We start from the raw sequence: 21,136 nt of genomic DNA on the forward strand, positions 1-21,136 counted from the left end.
TTTCGTCATCCGCGAACATTGACATGTAGGATTCTACTTCTGTAAACATATCATTTACATACATTAGAAAGAGGATTGGTCCCAGCACTGATCCTTGAGGTATTCCACTCGTTAATGTTCGAAAGTCCGACTTCTCTCCCCTTACCATTACTCTCTGGCTTCTTCCTGTTAGGTAGTTCCTTACCCATGCTAGGGCCTTTCCGCTTACTCCTGCCTGCCTCTCAAGTTTGTATAGCAGTCTCATGTGCGGTACTGTATCAAAGGCCTTCTGGCAGTCTAGAAATATGCAGTCTGCCCAGCCTTCTCTGTCCTGCCTTATCCTTGTTATTTTATCACAGAATTCCAAAAAGTTTGTTAGGCATGATTTCCCTGTCCAGAACCCATGTTGGCGTTTGTTTACAAACCCAATGCTCTCCAGGTGTGCAACAAGTCTTAGCCTTATTATTCTTCCAAATATTTTGCAAGGGATGCTTGTCAGTGATACGGGTCTGTAGTTAAGTGCCTCCTCCCTATCACCTTTCTTGAAAATCGTACAACATTTACCTCCTTCCAGCAGCTGGGCAATTCTCCCGACATAAGTGACTCATTAAAGATCATTGCCAGAGGCACGCTGAGGGTCTGTGCTGCCTCTTTTAGTATCCACTGTGATACTTTGTCTGGTCCAACACGATGCAACTGCTTTAGTTGCATCGTGTTGTCAACTGTTTCATTACCTCCTCTGTTGTCACCTCTATATCTGATAGTCTTTCATCTAGGGTGATCCCTTCTAACAATAGTAGCTGCTCAGGCTCGGTTGTAAACACACCATGGAAACTGGCATTCAGTACCTCGCAGATTTCCTTGTCACTTTGTGTATATGCCCCTTGTGTTTTCCTCAGTCTTGTCACTTGGTCATTTACCAATATCTTCGTTCTTATATGTCTATGTAGTAATTTAGGTTGTTTTTTCGCCTTGATTGCAGTATCATTTTCGTAATTTGTTTCCGACACTCGTCTTATGTTAATGTAATCGTTCCTAGCTCTGTTACATCTAATCCTGTTGTCTTTTGTACTTCCTCCACTCCCTACTGCTTCTAATTTTTGTTTCCTGACACTGTCTATTAAACCATGAGTTATTATATTCTCTCCTGTCTTTTTCCTTTACTGTTGGAATAAATCTCTCTTCAGCCTCCTTGCATTTCCATATGACCTGGTTCATCATATCTTGCACTGTTTTACCTCTAATTTACTCTTTCCATTGCACTTCTCCCAGGTAGTCCCTTATCCGTCTGTAGTCCCCTTTCCGTAATCAACTGTTTTCCGGACCTTTCCTGTAATCAACTCCTGTAATCAACTCTTTTCCGGACCTCTTGTCCTTTGGTCACAACTTTGAGTTCCATCATGTAGTCAACGACTAGGACACAATGGTCACTGGCTCCTAGTGGTATTTCATGTTCCAAATGCTCGATGTCTTCTACATTCTGGGTGAAAATTAGGTCTAATAGGCTCGGCGTATCCCCTCCTCTTTCCCTTGTGTCTTCCTTCACATGCTGTGTTAGGAAATTCCTGTCAATAACGTCTACTAACTTCGCTCCCCACGTTTCCTCCCCGCCATGGTGATTCCTTGTTTCCCAATTTAACTCTTCATGATTTAGGTCCCCCATGACCAGCAACTTCGCTCTCATAATATGCACCATTGTCACTGCCCTCTGCAGTTCATCTATAGATGCCTTGTTGCTGTCCTCATACTCCTGCCTGGGCCTTCTACTGTTTGGTGGGGGATTGTAGAGTATCAAGATCACAATCTTCTTCCCATCCACTGTCAGAGTTCCATGTATGGAGCTCGTGCTTTCATTGGTACCCGGATTTTCCAGGTCATCAAACTTCCATTTCCGCTTTATTAGGAGTGTCACTCCTCCTCCCTGTCTCTGTGTCCTTTCTTTTCTTATCACCTGGTACCCCTCTGGAAAGATTGCATCCGAGATCATGCCATTTATTTTGGTTTCCACTATTGCAACTATGACTGGGTCTGCCTCACTAACTCTTTCTTTCCTATGTGTGTGTGTGTATGTGTGTGTGTGTGTGTGTGTGTGTGTGTGTGTGTGTGTGTGTGTGTGTGTGTGTGTGTGTGTGTGTGTGTGTGTGTGTGTGTGTGTGTATTCACCTAGTTTTATTCACCCAGTTTTTTGTTTCTTAATGTTTGTTTGATGTTAAAAAGCACTTGGATGGTGTAATAAGTTCTCGCCTGAAGTTGGGTTTGGAACTGTGATGTTAGAAGCAGTGTTGGAGAAGCTGTTCGATGACCTCTGGATGTTGAGAGTGGATGTAGTTGGAATTTATATATATATATATATATATATATATATATATATATATATATATATATATATATATATATATATATATATATATATATATATACAAGCTGAATCTACAGCCACGTGGTGCGTAGAAGCTGTACCTGCAGCTACGTGGTGTATAGAAGCTGTATCTACAGCTACGTGGTGTGTAGAAGCTGTACCTGTAGATACGTGGTGTGTAGACACTGTATCTACAGCTACGTGGTGTGTAGAAGCTGTACCTACAGCTACGTGGTGTGTAGAAGCTGTACTGGCAGCTACGTGGTGTGTAAAAGCTGTACCTAGAGCTACGTGGTTAGTATGATATCTGTTTCCACCTCAGTCTGTATACTGTAATATTTATTTACTATTTAATTGCTTTTTACCCCTTTTTTTCTCTAATCCTGTACTTCATAAAATACAACAGAATCTTTATTTTTTAAATTTATTTAATTATATTATTTGTCCATTTAATGGGAAGTAGTGAGGTTAGAGTTAGCCAATCCTTATAGTGCCAATCCTTGTATAATCCAATCCATTTATGAAGCAAGAATTGGGCAGCATTTTTCGCTGCATTTTTGCTGGTGTGTTGCCTGGTTACACAGGTGGCTTTTAGGGGCATCATAGCACGTTGAGCATAGCATGCTGTCTGTTTCACCCCGGCCAGGTCTCGGGTCCTAATGGATTTTAGGGTCCGTCTCTCTGGTTAATGATGGCTATTGTGGAATGCATGTTGTGGCGTGTTGTGGTGTGTTGTGGCGAGTTGTGGTGTGTTGTGGTGTGTTGTGGTGTGTTGTGGTGTGTTGTGGAGTGTTGTGGTGTGTTGTGGAGTGTTGTGGCGTGTTGTGGTGTGTTGTGGAGTGCTAGGGAGTGTTGTGGAGTGTTGTGGAGTGATGTGGTGTGTTGTGGAGTGTTGTGGAGTGTTGTGGCGTGTTGTGGCGTGTTGTGGAGTGTTGTGGAGTGTTGTGGAGTTTTGTGGAGTGTTGTGGTGTGTTGTGGCGTGTTGTGGAGTGTTGTGGCGTGTTGTGGTGTGTTGTGGAGTGTTGTGGAGTGTTGTGGAGTGTTGTGGTGTGTTGTGGAGTTTTGTGGAGTGTTGTGGAGGGTTGTGGAGTGTTGTGAAGTGTTGTGGAGTGTTGTGGCGTGTTGTGGAGTGTTGTGGCGTGTTGTGGAGTTTTGTGGAGTGTTGTGGTGTGTTATGGTGTGTTGTGGAGTGTTGTGGAGTGTTGTGGAGTGTTGTGGCATGTTGTGGAGTGTTGTGGAGTGTTGTGGTGTGTTGTGGTGTGTTGTGGAGTGTTGTGGAGTGTTGTGGAGGGTTGTGGAGTGTTGTGAAGTGTTGTGGAGTGTTGTGGCGTGTTGTGGAGTGTTGTGAAGTGTTGTGGAGTGTTGTGGAGGGTTGTGGAGTGTTGTAGCGTGTTGTGGAGTGTTGTGGAGTGTTGTAACGTGTTGTGGTGTGTTGTGGAGTGTTGTGGTGTGTTGTGGAGTGTTGTGGAGTGTTGTGGTGTGTTGTGGAGTGTTGTGGAGTGTTATGGAGTGTTGTGGCATGTTGTGGAGTGTTTTGGAGTGTTGTGGCGTGTTGTGGAGTGTTGTGGTGTGTTGTGGAGTGTTGTGGAGTGTTATGGAGTGTTGTGGCATGTTGTGGAGTGTTGTGGAGTGTTGTGGTGTGTTGTGGAGTGTTGTGGAGTGTTATGGAGTGTTGTGGAGTGTTGTGGCATGTTGTGGAGTGTTGTGGAGTGTTGTGGCGTGTTGTGGAGTGTGAGGCGTGTTGTGGAGTGTTGTGGAGTGTTGTGGCATGTTGTGGAGTGTTGTGGAGTGTTGTGGCATGTTGTGGAGTGTTGTGGCATGTTGTGGAGTGTTGTGGAGTGTTGTGGCGTGCAATGTATGTGCTAATATGTCAACAATTTCCCTATGGAGGATGCCTGTGTGCTGACTCCCATTTTATACACATTACATAGCCATCTGAACGGTCCGGGCCGAGGAGCCGCAGAGTCGCAAATCAAGACACGAAATTACTAACCTAACATGCCAAGCTATAATGGTTAGGTTAGGAACTTACTAATCTTACTGACTCACTAATAACCATAAGAGATTCATTAAAGAAACTATGTTTAGTGTCCTCTCAGAGAAAATGGGATGTTGCTACGTAAACAAATCCGCTATTTACAAACTATTTTTCTTATGAAGACATAAAACCTGCAGTGTAAAGGTTAAATATGATAACAAAGTACTGTTTAGAACCGGACTTTTATTAGTAACAAACATACCTAAGGTCTACATTCCTTCGATAATGACGAATTCAGAACCTTGTTGATACCTCCGGCCGACCCGGGGAGGGAGACGCCAGGCGGGGCCATTGTGCGCATGCACGTCCACACGCTAACACGTACCACTGCTCGTTAACACTCAACACGTGCACGTACCGTCCTTACTTCTCACGAATGTCGTGATATAGGAACCACAGACGTCCTCTCAACCCACGATCTCGCCACCTTGAGGAAGTACTGTTCCCGTGGTCGCCGGTCGGCCGAGCGATAGCACGGTGTACTTGTGATCCTGTGGTCCTGGGTTCGATCCCAGGCGCCGGCGAGAAACAATGGGCAGAGTTTCTTTCACCCTATGCCCCTGTTACCTAGCAGTAAAATAGGTACCTGGGTGTTAATCAGCTGTCACGGGCTGCTTCCTGGGGGTGGAGGCCTGGTCGAGGAGAAATAACACCACATGAGACCAGAAGACATGGCAGGATGTGCAGAATACCCCCGTTGAAAAGCAGAGGTGCAACAGGTACTCTGAGAGAGAACTCTATCAACATCAGAGGCCCGAGACTGTTCAACACGCTTCCACTACACATAAGGGGCATAACTGGCAAACCCCTCACAGTGTTCAAGAGAGAACTGGATAAGCACCTCCAAAGGATACCTGATCAACCAGGCTGTGACTCATACGTCAGGCTGCGAGCAGCCGCGTCTAACAGCCTGGTTGATCAGTCCAGCAACCAGGAGGCGTGGTCGACGACCGGGCCGCGGGGACACTAAGCCCCGGAAGCACCTCAAGGTAGCCTCAAGGTAAGGTAGGAGGACCGGGCCGCGGGTACACTAAAGCCCCGAAATCATCTCAAGATAACCTCAAGATGGTATACTCTCTACTATACTAATTGCTATTTATACTCTGGTATAATATGTCAATTTTCTCGGTCAAGTATTATTGTATATTTCGTAGTTCGGTTATGTTGCCAGCGAGCCACCCGGCACGGGTCGGTTCTTGTTCCTTAACGTAGATCTCTTCCCTGATATATGCTGTCAATAGTAGCGGTAGATTACTACTTATTAGGTACTCGGCAGGTGCCGTGGCAGCCAGGTAGATGTAACTCGGAGTCTACCTGTGGCAACACGGAGTCTACCTGTGGCAACACGGAGTCTACCTGTGGCAACACGGAGTCTACCTGTGGCAACACGGAGTCTACCTGTGGCAACACGGAGTCTACATGTGGCAACACGGGACATCCCCGGTGGCCATTAGTGCCCCTCACACACACGTGACACAGGGATGTTCCACACACGTGACACAGGGATGTTCCACACACGTGACACAAGGATGTCCCACACACGTGACACAGGGATGTCCCACACACGTGACACAGGGATGTCCCACACACGTGACACAGGGATGTCCCACACACGTGACACAGGGATGTCCCACACACGTGACACAGGGATGTCCCACACACGTGACACAGGGATGTCCCACACACGTGACACAGGGATGTTCCACACACGTGACACAGGGATGTCCCACACACGTGACACAGGGATGTCCCACACACGTGACACAGGGATGTCCCACACACGTGACACAGGGATGTCCCACACACGTGACACAGGGATGTTCCACACACGTGACAAAGGGATGTCCCACACACGTGACACAGGGATGTTCCACACACGAGACACAGGGATGTCCCACACACGTGACACAGGGATGTCCCACACACGTGACACAGGGATGTTCCACACACGGGACACTGGGATGTCCCACACACGTGACACAGGGATGTTCCACACACGTGACACAGGGATGTCCCACACACGTGACACAAGCATGTCCCACACACGTGACACAAGGATGTCCCATACACGTGACACAAGGATGTCCCACACACACGTGACACAAGGATGTCCCATACACGTGACACAAGGATGTCCCATACACGTGACACAAGGATGTCCCATACACGTGACACAAGGATGTCCCATACACGTGACACAAGGATGTCCCACACACGTGACACAAACATGTCCCATACACGTGACACAAGGATGTCCCACACACATGTGACACAAGGATGTCCCACACACGTGACATAAGCATGTCCCGTGCCTATTATCAAGCAGTGTCAACTCTTAAGGCAAGAAATGATGACATTTTACTAACCCATTTTATAGTAGTACTAACATTAATTTAGTAGCTGATTTTATTACCCATTATTAGTGGTATAGACTATGTACCTATAACATGGGAGTAGGATAACACCCAGCAGGATAAACTTTAAATACAGTCCACTTTGCCAAACACAGTCCACTCCCAAATATACAGTCCATTATTAATTAATAATAATAAATTAAAGTAAATTTAATAAATAAATCAAATAAATTCCTGCTAGGGAAAATTCCCCACACGAAGTTACGGGTCGAGGAGCAGGAGTTACGGGTCGAAATACAACACTGGCTTCACCTAAAATATATTCTGCACCACGAAAGTTACTTTCTCTTGATTCTTAAATACGACAAGAAGGTTCATACCAAGTTCACGTATGCCGCTGATGTTATTTGTGTGATGTGTGTCTCCGGTGGTATTCACATGCGGTGGTATTTAGTTCCTGATCTTTCCTTATATTCGACCCTGGGAATTGTCTATTATGTTGTGCATAGATATATTTAAAGGTTTCCATTTTATTCGCCTTATTCCTTTTTTGGGGGGAGAAGGAGGGTGTTAAAATTTAGCCGACTAAGTCAACGTCGTTCTGCATTCCAACTCTCTCTCTCTCTCTCTCTCTCTCTCTCTCTCTCTCTCTCTCTCTCTCTCTCTCTCTCTCTCTCTCTCTCTCTCTCTCTCTCTCTCTCTCTCTCTCTGTCTCTCTCTCAATAATTCTCGGACTCCAGTTAGATATACTCTCCCTTTTTCAACAGCTTTCCGGTTATGTCGTTTTACCAATTTTTGAAGAGCAGTGTTGTGTGAGGTAGAGTTTGTGCACCCGCCTCTCTCCTGTTTGATCACCGGCGTCTCGTCCCAAAATTCCAACAGTTTTGCCAGGCAGGACTTTCCCAATACCTTTGTTGACTCTTGGTAACAAAGCTTAGCGTTTCGAGGTGTGTTTGTGTGTGTGTGTGTGTGTGTGGGGGGGGGGGAGGGGGAGGGGGGAGGGGAGAGCTAGCGTCGATACACGATACATTTTTATCTTGCCTCAACCTGTGTAAACGAGGGAATAAACCTGCCACACTTTGCACAGCTTCACAGGCATAGAGATTACTGAACAGAATTACGTTATCTGTCTTTGTTTGTCTGGATCTGTGCCCTTCCTATCTGGTTGTGTCCTTCAAAAAGGATTTATATTCACTCTTTCCACCGCCAATATTTATATTCACCTCTCCCCCCTCTCTCTCCCCTACACTTCCTGCAGGTCACAGGCTTGCTAGGACTACGAGCTACCTAATGACCCATTATAGGTCATGCCTAAGGTCACAAATATGTCACGACCAGGCAGTCCCTTGTTTGTGCTGCATTCCTACAGTCTCTCTCCCGCCCGCAACACAGACAAATCGTGTCTCACAGGTTTAATACAATTCTATGACCGAGCAACAAGCATTGAGCAAGGAAGAGAAGGGCGGGTAGACTGCATTTTCTTGGACTGTCAGAAAGCTTTTGACAAAGTCCTCCATAAGAGACTATTGCAGAAGTTGGAGAAACATCCCAAATTCTTATCCTGACCCCTTCCAGGTGCTATATAGTCATAATGTCTTGGCGCTTTCCCCCTGATAGTTCCCTTCCCTTCCAGTGGATAAGGGAGCCCCTAAACAATAAGAAACAGAGAGTTACTGTGAGGGGAGACCTCAGAATGGCGTGATGCCACTAGTGGAGTCCCTCAGGGTTCTGTACTCGGACCTATCCTGTTTCTGATATACGTAAAAGATCTTCCAGAGGGTATAGACTCATTCCTCTCAATGTTTGCTGATGATGCTAAAATTATGAGAAGGATTAAGACAGAGGAGGACAGCAAGAGGCTACAGGATTGCCTGGACACACTGTAGGAATGGTCCAACAAATAGCTACTAGATTTTAACTCGAGCAAGTGCAAAGTGATGAGGATAGGCGTAAGGAGTAGGAGGCTAAACACAATGTACGAGCTATGAGAGAAAATCCTTCAGGCATCAGGAAGAGAGATCTGGAGGTTGGTATCACACCAGAACTGTCCCCTGAAGCCAACATCAAAAGGATAACGTCAGTAGCGTATGCAAGGCTGGCAAGCATAAGAACTACCTTCCGAAACTTGTGTAAGGAATCCTTCAGAACCTTGTATACCACTTATGTAAGACCAATCCTGGAGTATGCAGCTCCAGCCTGGAGTCCACACGTAATCAAACAAAACAATATTAGAAAAGGTTCAGAGGAAAGCCACAAGGCTCGTCCTCGAGCTAAGGGGCATGAGCTATAAGGAACGAGTACTAGAACTGAACCTCACGACACTGGAAGACAGTAGAGTTAGGAAAGACGTGATCACTAGCAATAAAATTCTAATAGTAATTGACAGTAAATAAAGATAAAGTGTTTAGCACGGGTGGTACGCGAACAAGGGGACACAGGTGTAAACTTAGTACCCAAATAAGCCACAGTGACGTCAGAAAGAACTTTTTCAGTGTCAGAGTAGTTAACAAATGGAATGCATTAGGAAGTGATGTGGTGGAGGCTGACTCCATACACAGTTTCAAATGTAGATATGATAGAGCCCAGTAGGCTTGGGAATCTGTACAACAGTTGATTGACATTTGAGAGGCGGGATCAAAGAGCAGAGCTCAACCCCCGCAAGCACAACTAAGTGAATACTATGTGAATCCACACAGGGGTGTGAGGGGCATGAGCTATGTGGAGAGACTACGTGATTAAACCTCACGTCACTGGAAGACAGGAGAATTAGAGGGAGGGGGGACATGATCATCACATACAAGATTCTCAAAGGAATTGATAGATATACAAAAACAGTTTCTTTAACACAAGGGGCACACGCACTATGGGTACACCGCTGGAAACTGAGTGCCCAAATGAGCCATAAAGACACTAGAAAGAATTTGTTTAGTGTCAGAGTAGTGAGTAAATGGAATGTATTAGGAAGTGATGTGGTGGCGACTGACTTCATACACAGTTTCAAATGTAGATATGATAAAGCTCGAGAAGTTCAGGAATCTTTATACCAGTAGATTGACGGTTGAGAGGCGGGACCAAAGAGCCAGAGCTCAAGCCTCGCAATCACAACTAGGTGAGTACACACACACACGGATATCAGGAGAATTAAATTATAACCTCACGAAGAGCCAAACCTCACTACCCCCGTCACTGCTAAACAAAAAAACATACACACGAACACTTCCGAACACCAAAACAACCCTTCTCCCCCCCTCCCCCTCCTCTCCTTCAAACACCATCCCCCCACCACCCCCAACCCCAGGTCTCACCCCCCCCACCCCCCGAACCCCTCCCATTATACTCCCTGAGTCACTATGCTCTACTCAAGCCACCAGTGACGTTAACTGTCCCGACATATAAGGCAAGACAATGAGCTATACGTTCTTGGCGTTTGTTGTAAAGAAATATCTAACTTGCACCTATATTACTTTATTTATATATATATATATATATATATATATATATATATATATATATATATATATATATATATATATATATATGTATATATATATATATATATATATATATATATATATATATATATATATATATATAGATATATATATATAGATATATATATATATATAGATATATATATATATATATATATATATATATATAGATATATATATATATATATATATATATATATATATATATATATATATATGTATATATATATATATATATATATATATATATATATATTTATCACTTTATTTAAAATTTCATTACACAAAAAGGGTTACAACATTGGTTACATGCAGGGTACAAGGCCACTCGTTACTTGTTGTAGAGTTCCTTCAGCTCCTCAGATGGTGGGCAGGAACCATGAATGCAGTTAACATTTCCTCTCTGGATCGCAAAACATTAAGGCGCTGAAGGAGGAAACTGGTGGCTCTAGGGTCTCTTGTTGTTTCATTTAGCTTGGACCCCAACTCCTTCAAAAAACTCCCAGCACTTTTACCCCAGGCACCAAGTGTCTCAGAGGCAATGGGGACAAAATTGTCATCACCAGAGAAATCTAAACACGCAACACACAAATCATCGATAAATACAGCGATAGCAGGAGACTGGACATCAGCGAGGCATTACACATAAAAAGTCAACACCAGCAATCAACAGCCAATTAATGCACAACTATATTCTACCCACTTCAAGACCAAGAACCAACATAGAAGCAGCAAGAGAAAGAATTGGCCAATAGGCTATCTGCAGTTACTTCCATTCTTCTTTTCTTATTACACTCGACAATGAAGTAAAACTTAAGAAATATTGAGAAGATACGTGTTAGAATTATTAATCTTACCCTTTCGGTCATATTTAACAACATATGTTTATATATTTATATATATATATATATATATATATATATATATATATATATATATATATATATACAATGGTATACATTCAGGGTGTGTGTTGCGGCGCTTTTCAGTAGTATATATTTCATCTCTCCATAAAGCTTTTATGGAAAATTCCCCAAAATACGAGAGACGTGAGGATTCTCCTTCCATGCTCCCTCTACCCTCTCACCCCTTTCCGCCCTTCCTCAAGAAACAACTCCATACTCCCCCCAACAACAACAAACAATTCCATACTTTCCTCAACAACAACAACAAACAACTCCATACTTCCCCCAACAATAACAACGCCATACTCCACACCATTCCTCCCCCCCTCCATCCCGTCCCATCCCAAATCCCTATCCTGACCCCTTTCCAGTGATTTGTAGTCGTAATGGCCTAGCGCTTTCTCCTGATATTCCCCCCCCCCAAACAACAGCAACAAACAACCCTGTACAGTCGTGCCTGTCTATCTTTTCGTCCACAGTTGTTCAAGGAGAACTGAATGTGTGTTCAGGAAGAACTAAACTTGTGTTAACTAAGGTATACTAGTTGATCATGACAGAATCGGCATCTCCACTCTCTGATGAGATGATAATCCCCCCCCCTTCCCAAACCCTTTTGTGCCTCTATATCCTTGTCCACTGCCGCCCACAGGATGGTTATGGGGCTCACTACCGCCCACAGGATGGGTATGGGGCTCACTACCGCCCACAGGATGGGTATTGGCTTCACTACCACCCATAGGATGGGCATGGGCTTCACTACCGCCCACAGGATGAGTATAGGGCTCACTACCACCCACAGGATGGGTATGGGCTTCACTACCACCCACAGGATGGGTATGGGGCTCACTACCGCCCACAGGATGGGCATGGGGCTCACTACCGCCCACAGGATGGATATGGGGTCCACTGCCGCCCACAGGATGGGTATGGGCTTCACTACCGCCCGCAGGATGGGTATGGGCTTCACTACCGCCCGCAGGATGGGTATGGGCATCACTACCACCCACAGGATGGGTATGGAGCTCACTACCGCCCACAGGATGGGTATGGAGCCCACTACCGCCCACAGGATGGGTATGGGCATCATTACCACTCACAGGATGGGTATGGGGCTCACAACCGCCCACAGGATAAGTATGGGGCTCACTATCGCCCACAGGATGGGCATGGGCTTCACTACCACCCACAGGATGGGTATGGGGCTCACTACCGCCCACAGCATGGGCATGGGGTCCACTACCGCCCACAGAATGGGTATCGGGTGCATAAGAAATGAACACAAATAAAGTCTGAATGACCTCACTATTTCGCTAAGCGTTGAGTTACTTATCATTTATTACAACCATCAAATCATTCGACAAATGTGGGAACCATTGATCGTTTAATAACGTTTGGCATCAATTGGAAAACGATAACTGCAATGTTATCGCACCCAATTATTTACGTGGTCGGCATCAATTGGAAAACGATAACTGCAATGTTATCGCACCCAATTATTTACGTGGTCGGCATCAATTGGAAAACGATAACTGCAATGTTATCGCACCCAATTATTTACGTGGTCGGCATCAATTGGAAAACGATAACTGCAATGTTATCGCACCCAATTATTTACGTGGTCGGCATCAATTGGAAAACGATAACTGCAATGTTATCGCACCCAATTATTTACGTGGTCGGCATCAATTGGAAAACGATAACTGCAATGTTATCGCACCCAATTATTTACGTGGTCGGCATCAATTGGAAAACGATAACTGCAATGTTATCGCACCCAATTATTTACGTGGTCGGCATCAATTGGAAAACGATAACTGCAATGTTATCGCACCCAATTATTTACGTGGTCGGCATCAATTGGAAAACGATAACTGCAATGTTATCGCACCCAATTATTTACGTGGTCGGCATCAATTGGAAAACGATAACTGCAATGTTATCGCACCCAATTATTTACGTGGTCGGCATCAATTGGAAAACGATAACTGCAATGTTATCGCACCCAATTATTTACGTGGTCGGCATCAATTGGAAAACGATAACTGCAATGTTATCGCACCCAATTATTTACGTGGTCGGCATCAATTGGAAAACGATAACTGCAATGTTATCGCACCCAATTATTTACGTGGTCACTACAGACAAAATATCCAGAATATGTGTTGCATTGTAAGCAACAATTAATAATATTTAAAGCTAACATTTGTTAACAATTATGTTAGTTTTACTAATTGTAACTTTCAGTGATACAATTACCTTTGATCCTTGAGCCATTAACCAACATTCCAATCATCCACATTAGCCACCCTATAAAATTACGTACACAATTATTTTTGTTTGAATTATTTTTCTACCACTGACTAGACAATACATTTATACTATGCTAACCGGCATGTATCCATTTTCTTTTGTCATCCATGGACGCCTGACAGCTGGGTGGACAGCGCTTCGGATTCGTAGTCCTGATATTCCGGGTTCGATCCCCGGTGGACGCGGAAACAAATGGGCAAAATGTTTCTTTCACTCCTGATGCGCCTGTTACCTAGCAGTAAATAGGTAAATGGGAGTTGGACAGCTGCTATGGGCTGCTTCCTGGGGGGTGGGTAACAAAAAGGAGGCCTGGTCGAGGGCCGGGCCGCGGGGACACTAAGCCCCGGAATTATCTCAATGATGAACCTCCATGGACTGGGTAATAGATCTGTTCTCCTACTACAGTACAGTGGGTTATTCGAGACTGATAACAAGCTCAGGTTACAATTACATTGTAACTGGTGGATTACATAGTCAGTCTTGGCTACAAGTCCACAATATTATCAACTGTTTCAGTATTCAGATAATATTTACAGAGCTCACCATATCTCAACCCAGGAAAAGGGCTGGAGCTAGAAGGTCATTATGGGGACATTCAACTATATAATAAAATGTTGAAGGGCGGGGCACGTGTTCTCCTTCACAATGTTGACACGTGGTGTATTCGACGCTTTCAGGAAATTGACACGTGGTGTATTCGACGCTTTCAGGAAATTGACACGTGGTGTATTCGACGCTTTCACGAAATTGACACGTGGTGTATTCGACGCTTTCACGAAATTGACACGTGGTGTATTCGACGCTTTCACGAAATTGACACGTGGTGTATTCGACGCTTTCACGAAATTGACACGTGGTGTATTCGACGCTTTCACGAAATTGACACGTGGTGTATTCGACGCTTTCACGAAATTGACACGTGGTGTATTCGACACTTTCACGAAATTGACACGTGATGTATTCGACACTTTCACAAATTTCACAAATAAATCGCGTTGCCGAGTTCTTGTTGTATTAGTTACATATAAATGTCTCGTCACGGTACACATCATAATATTTGATGCAACAGCTTTAAGGTCTTTGTGAATGTGTTAGGCCAGTAACAATATTTCTGAATATTCATTTAAAGATTATCTTTGTCACTGTCAATAAAGCGCCTATATTAATGTCTACTATAAGCTCTCTTTACAAGCATATCAACAATAGCATGAGATACCAACACGTGATGGTATTCAAAGGCATTTAAGCTCAAATCTATTTGCTTGAACAGCTAAAATTTTCATTCCAATATCCTACTTACGTAAATGTCCTACTCGAGTGAGCTCGAACACATGAGTGTTTGTCGACGATGAAAAGCTAATGATGGAATGTAAAAACCGAGAAGGCTTGCGGTAAGTAGGAGGACGTTAGGAGTGGGCACACAAATGGTTGCTAGAATCCACTCCAAGATTTGGGAGTGGATACAATTCCAACACTACCTCCAGAGGTATACAAAAACAGGGTAACATCAGCGCCACATGCAACAATGGTAAAAAGTAGAAAGTCGTTTAGGAACGTAAATCAGGGTCATTTCAAGACCACCTACAGGTACACAGCCTTGTTAGGCCAATAATGAAATGCAAGGATTAAGCTCTAAGGATACGTTAAAGGAACTAGACCTCAAAAAGAACTGGAAAAGAATCAGAGTGGACATGATCATAACATATAAGTTACTGATGGTAACTGAGAGAACACAGAACGAAAGGACACAAGTGAAAGCTGGAAACACAAATGAGTCAAAGACATGGAGCGAAATATTCGTACCCTACACGGGGTCAATAAGTGCATTGAAAGAAGAAGTTCTGGAAGTCTGGGAGTGGATGGAGATCATCCACAACTGTTAAGCCAGATTAGACAAAGAATTCGACCTGCATTCCAACTCTGTCTGTCTGTCTGTCTGTCTGTCTGTCTGTCTGTCTGTCTGTCTGTCTGTCTGTCTGTCTGTCTGTCTCTCTCCTCATTCTCTTCACACTCTTACTGCCACAGTCTCTTCCATCATCCGCTCTTCCGTTATCTACGCGCTTTCTCATCAACCCCTCTCTCACCTGCCCCTTTCTGCCTGACTCTTATTCTCTCCCCTCGCCATCTAAGCCGCTGTCCTCACTTCTGTAAACCAATTCCCCTTATCTCCTGTTCTCCCGTTCCCCTTTCCTCTATTATGTGTCAACCTCCACTCATTTTCCCTTCTCTCTCTCTCTCTCTCTCTCTCTCTCTCTCTCTCTCTCCCTCTCTCTCTCTCTCTCTCTCTCTCTCTCTCTCTCTCTCTCTCTCTCTCTCTCTCTCTCTCTCTCTCTCTCTCTCTCTCTCTCTCTCTCTCTCCTTCTCTCTCTCTCTCCTTCACTCTCTCTCTCTCTCTCTCTCTCTCTCTCTCTCTCTCTCTCTCTCTCTCTCTCTCTCTCTCTCTCTCTCTCTCTCTCTCTCTCCTGCCCCTTCTCCGCCCCTACAGGTTGTGACTTGGCGACCCCTCACTCGTGGCCAACCTTCCCCTCTCTCCCTCCCCTCTTCCCTCAGTCTCTTACCCCTCCCCCCCCCTCTTCCCCCCCCATCCTCCTGCTCCCCCTGAGGTGATGCCAACTTTACTGTGTCAACATTTCCTCTCTGTCCGGCATTCAGATTCGACGACGAAGAATCCAACTGCTCTCAAATCGATGGTACTGTCCGCTCTTGTGTCTCTCTCTCTCTCTCTCTCTCTCTCTCTCTCTCTCTCTCTCTCTCTCTCTCTCTCTCTCTCTCTCTCTCTCTCTCTCGCTCTCACACACACTCACACTCATACGCTCTCACACACACACTCATACGCTCTCCCACACACACACTCATACACTCTCTCACACACACACTCATACACTCTCTCACACACACACTCATACGCTCTCACACACACACTCATACGCTCTTACAATCATTCACTCTTTCTCACTCACATTCTCTTTCTGTCATTCTCTCACACTCTCTCTCACACACACACACACACAAACACACACACTCATTCTCTCTCACATTCTCTCACACTCTCACACACACACACATACACACACTCTCTCTCTCACACACACACACATACACACACTCTCTCTCATTCTCTCTCACATTCTCTCACATTCTCTCACACTCGTACACTCTCTTTCTCTGACACACACACTGTCTCTCTCTCTTTCTCTCTCTCTCTCTCTCACTGGCCGGAAGGTTGACCCAAAGCAGCACAACTATGGGTTCCTCCCTCAACACGACTCTCTCTTCACTTATCACCACCAGGACGACACAAACGCGCCCGCACGATAAAACATCCTCAAATGAGATAGCGAATGACGCTCAAAACTGTTGTGAAAAATAGCAGTCTGGTCTCATCAAAGTATATAGATAAGGACACTCTACACCAACCCGTTGGGCCACATAGTGTGAATAGATTGGTTGAAATCTAAGTGATTGGTAGATTGGAGTCTTAAGATTGGTAGAAATTTGCATATCAATAGAGGTCCCCCAAAACCGTAATTGTTGAACAAATTCTTCAAGTGGGAAACTATGCTTCATGATTAGGAAAGCCTGTGGTTCGATTCCTGAGATAGGGCAGAAACGTTTTGGTGCTGTTTCCTCTCACCTGATGACTCTATTCAGCTAACAGTACATAGGAATACGGGATTTAGGCGACTGTTGTGGGTTGCATTCAGGGGGAAGATCAGTACTTGGGCCTTAATGGAGAGGGGGGGGGGGGGGAGCAGGCCTCCGACTATTTGAAGCTGATAGGCAAGGTGATGGGTAAATAGTAATGTAAAAAATATGAATATTTACTAGTAGCAATATGGTTTAATTTCTCTAAGACAGCGGAGAAATCAGCTGAGATTCCACGATCAAATATCCTCAATAACAATCTTCAGTGTTCAACAACACCCACACATACAATGTTCAACAACACAAAACACAATGTTCAACAACACCCACACAGACAAATGTTCATACTAAAATAACTGATCTATACAAGTCTATATAAACGTTATGAACACCACGAACGAGTGCCCACGGGTCCGGGGCAGCGGTCAGAAACAAGAAAAAATATTTTCATTAAAAATAATCGAGTCATGAAATGTGATATAGTAAACTGAACATTACGTGAATGTAAACAATACAGCGACTTCAAGACGTATAAGTTCAATACTAAAAAGTTCAGACGAAAGAGCTTGGATAAACGTGCGACAAAGACCTCCCAAACGGACAAAGACCTCCCAAACGGACGAAAACCTCCCAAACGGACAAAGACCTCCCAAACGGACAAAGACCTCCCAAACGGACGAAAACCTCCCAAACGGACAAAGACCTCCCAAACGGACAAAGACCTCCCAAACGGACAAAGACCTCCCAAACGGACAAAGACCTCCCAAACGGACAAAGACCTCCCAAACGGACAAAGACCTCCCAAACGGACAAAGACCTCCCAAACGGACAAAGACCTCCCAAACGGACAAAGACCTCGCCAACGGACACAGACCTCGCAGCGGTCATCATTATCGACTTCGAGTAAATCCCCTACGGGCACCACCTTTTCCTGGTGGATGGGATTATGTATTCAGACTCAGGGAAGGATGGTGAGGGTGGGGGGGCGAGGGTCGGAGGGAAGGAGGAGGAGGCAGCAGCAAGTCAGGTGAGTTTGTGTGTAATTCAAGAATTATATTTTCCGACCAAAAGGATATTATACAGACTAAGTGTGTGCCCCTTACCGTAGGAGTCTGGCTGGCGGGTTTTGCTGGCAGACAGATCTCAATCCCAGCAGCTTCGACTCTCATTCAAGGAGCATCCGGCCAAGTTAGAAAACCTGGCACAAAAGTAGAGATAATAATAATAATAATAATAATAATAATAATAATAATAATAATAATAATAATAATAATAATAATAATAATAATAATAATTATTATTATTAATAATAATAATTATATATATAGCATTTTACTAAGTGTAATGCCTTAAAGGCTTTGAACGATGTGTATACAACATATTTCCAGAAGCAACAATTATAAATGAAAAATATATCAATAGATGGTGGTGTATTGAGAAGGGAACTCCAGACAATGATGATGCAGAGGAAAGGGCTGTAGTCAGGGCTGTAGTCAGGGCTGTAGTCAGGGCTGTAGTCAGGGCTATAATCAGGGCTGTAGTCAGGGCTATAATCAGGGCTGTAGTCAGGGCTGTAGTCAGGGCTGTAGTCAGGGCTATAATCAGGGCTGTAGTCAGGGCTGTAGTCAGGGCTGTAGTCAGGGCTGTAGTCAGGGCTGTAGTCAGGGCTGCAGTCAGGGCTGTAGTCAGGGCTGTAGTCAGGGCTGTAGTCAGGGCTGTAGTCAGGGCTGTAGCCAGGGCTGTAGTCAGGGCTGTAGCCAGGGCTGTAGTCAGGGCTGTAGTCAGGGCTGTAGTCAGGGCTGTAGTCAGGGCTGTAGTCAGGGCTGTAGTCAGGGCTGTAGTCAGGGCTGTAGTCAGGGCTGTAGTCAGGGCTGTAGTCAGGGCTGTAGTCTGAGCACCACTGTGTGAACCAACCTAATCATCTGTGTGCCGCCACCCAACAGGATGAGCACGACACCCACAATAATCCACCCATCGCTGGATACCAACACCAACAATCACGCGGATCAGCTCCCCCAAGTCCTCGCATGCCAGCCAAACTTTCATTAAAACCTGCCTATATTTCATTACAAGGACAAACTGCAAAAAAAAAAAACTTTCGCAACAAACACAAATTTTTTCCCCTCAACCAAAAGTTGCAAAGAAAAACAAATATTGTTGCAGCTTGTGCAGAGTTCAACTAAATCTATAATTGCACAAAATAAACTTACCCTATTGAGGATACAACACTTAAAAAGATAGAATTATTGTATAAATGGCAAAATAAATTAGTCCAATTTATAATAAATTCTTATAAATAATAATATGAAGCGGGTTACTATTATGCCAAATACCAGAGAAGTGAGACTGTGTGTGTGTTGTATGTAGCCTTGGGAGGGTGAGGGAGGGTATGGGAGGGTGAGGGAGGGTGAGGGGGAGTGGGGGAGGGTGGGGGAGGTTGGGGGAGGGTGAGGGAGGGTGGGAGAGGGTAGGGAAGGAGGGGAAGAATGTGGTAGGTGAAGGGGAAGAGCGTGGGAGAATATGTGGAAGGTTGAAAACTTTGTGAGAGGTGAGAGAGGTAGGAAGTGTGTGTGAGAGAGAGAGAGAGAAAGAGAGGTGAGGAAGAATGTAAAGGAGAGTGTGTGAGAAGTGAGGGAATATGCGTGCCTGGTTTATGGAAGGAAAGGTTAGAAAGAGGGGAGAAAAGATAAAGAAGTAGTGAGGAAAGGTGAGAAAGAAGTGATTAGACGCCCCAGTCAGCGTGCGACTGTGGACGGCTGAGCGCCTTGTGTGGTGACTTTCGACTGTTGACGGCTGAGCGACTTGTGTTGTGACTGCCAACTTCTGGGTACTCTCCATGCAAGCTGGCCTTGATGGGAAGCCTTGAGAACGTTGGACTTGTACGTATAAAAAGCAAGTCCGCGTACATCTCTGCGGTGTCGAATAGGTCCTGGTGTTCGAGCTGACCAGCCCAGGTCTATATATTTCATTCCCATTTCTTTTACCTCACTATTCGTTCATTTTCTCAGCTTTCTTTTCTATTTATTTTTCTTTTAGTTCCCCTTCTTTGTTATTTTGTATTTTGTCTCTTTCCCTCTCTTTCTATGTTTCCTCCACCTCTCTCGCGCCTCTCATTCTTTCCCACATTTCTCTCTTCCTCCTCGACTAATTATCCTCCGTCCACCTCCTCTCTTCCTCCTTCACCCCTCCTATCTTCCTTTGACCTCACCTCACTTTCTCTGCCCCACTTCCGTCTCTCTCTTTCTCCCTTCTTTCTTTTACCTCCATCTTACTCCCATCTTCCATACCAATTTAATTTTTCTCTACATTCCTTCTTCCTTCACCTCCGTTTTTATCACCCCTCCTCTCTCTTCCTCTTCCTCCTCCTCCCCCTCCGCCTCACCCCCTCCTCCCCCCTCCTCCTAGCTCAGACATAAACACAAGCGTCACCAAAATAAACCCATTAATGTAGCTAAGAACTTGCCTTATACGAGGCCCGGCTTCCAATAGTGAACTGGGCAGTGTTTCCGAGGTGACTGGCAAGGTCGCCCCCCCCCGTGTGTGTACTCACCTAGTTGTACTCACCTAGTTGTGTTTGCGGGGGTTGAGCTCTGGCTCTTTGGTCCCGCCTCTCAACCGTCAATCAACAGGTGTACAGATTCCTGAGCCTATCGGGCTCTGTCATATCTACACTTGAAACTGTGTATGGAGTGAGCCTCCACCACATCACCCCCTAATGCATTCCATTTGTCAACCACTCTGGCACTAAAAAAGTTCTTTCTAATATCTCTGTGGCTCATTTGGGCACTCAGTTTCCACCTGTGTCCCCTTGTGCGTGTTCCCCTTGTGTTAAATAGACTGTCTTTATCTACCCTATCAATCCCCTTCAGAATCTTGAATGTGGTGATCATGTCCCCCCTAACTCTTCTGTCTTCCAGCGAGGTGAGGTTTAATTCCCGTAGTCTCTCCTCGTAGCTCATACCTCTCAGCTCGGGTACTAGTCTGGTGGCAAACCTTTGAACCTTTTCCAGTTTAGTCTTATCCTTGACTAGATATGGACTCCATGCTGGGGCTGC

The sequence above is a fragment of the Procambarus clarkii genome, chromosome 10, assembly GCF_040958095.1.
Source record: "Procambarus clarkii isolate CNS0578487 chromosome 10, FALCON_Pclarkii_2.0, whole genome shotgun sequence".
NCBI lineage: Eukaryota > Metazoa > Arthropoda > Malacostraca > Decapoda > Cambaridae > Procambarus > Procambarus clarkii.